Source organism: Zingiber officinale, chromosome 4A (genome assembly GCF_018446385.1).
Source record: "Zingiber officinale cultivar Zhangliang chromosome 4A, Zo_v1.1, whole genome shotgun sequence".
Classification (NCBI taxonomy): domain Eukaryota; kingdom Viridiplantae; phylum Streptophyta; class Magnoliopsida; order Zingiberales; family Zingiberaceae; genus Zingiber; species Zingiber officinale.
In genome coordinates this window covers 34,029,994-34,030,914 of record NC_055992.1, presented here as the reverse complement: position 1 = coordinate 34,030,914, position 921 = coordinate 34,029,994, and positions in this window count along the sequence as shown.

Here is a 921-nt window from a genome sequence, read left to right as displayed (position 1 = left end):
TGAGAGGCGACGGCAGAGGAGAGGATCGGCACTGCATCGAGGCTGTGGCCGGCGGCGGTTTCGGGACTAGGGCACAGTGAGGTCCTTCGGTGATGTCGGCTCTAGCAGCACAGAGGGCAGAAGGGAGAGCATCGGCGGTGGTAAATCGCCGTCACCGAAGCACAGGTCTCAAACAGCACTAGCAAAGATCGCCGCAAGGCGCTCACCGGCGTCGGCAAGGTAGGCTAGGGCACGAGCACAGAATAGGGAACCGGCGATGGAGTGAGCGTCGCCGACGCTTGGGGAAAAGGAGGAGCGGCACTCGGCGGTTAGGGCAAGGGGAGAGGGCGTCGGACGGTTCGGCGCGAGGAGTAGAAGGGAAATCACGTGAGGGGCTCGGGAATGCGGGGAAGGAAGCACAGTGACGAGAGGAAATAAATAAGAAAAGAAAGAATAAAAATAAAACTTTTCCTCTTTAAAGCGGGGTAGCCTAAACAGGCTTTTCCGGACCTCGTTTTTTTATCCCCGTTAACCCGTCCATACGAGCTCCGAAAAATTCCCGAAAATTTTCCAAAAATTCTGAAAAATTCCCTTATTAATATTCGCCCATTTTCCGGTATTTTACAATGCATTAGGCTATGCTTAGAATATTGAATAATTGTTGTTAGAATGTTTCCCAGCCATTTTAGAACTTGTATGTGTGATTTAGCCACGAAACAGTGTTGAAATCATAGCTTGGCTGCGAAATCAGAAACCCCAATCGATCAGCGGATCGATTGGGAGACCTCAATCGATCAGCGGATCGATTGGGAGCCTGGTTCCGCAAATAGTAAGCTTCTGGATCGATCAGCCGATCGATCCAGTCGCATTCTGTCGCGAACAGGGAGTTGGGGATCGATCGTTCGATCGATCAGGAAATCGCTCTCGCGAACAGAGAGCTCT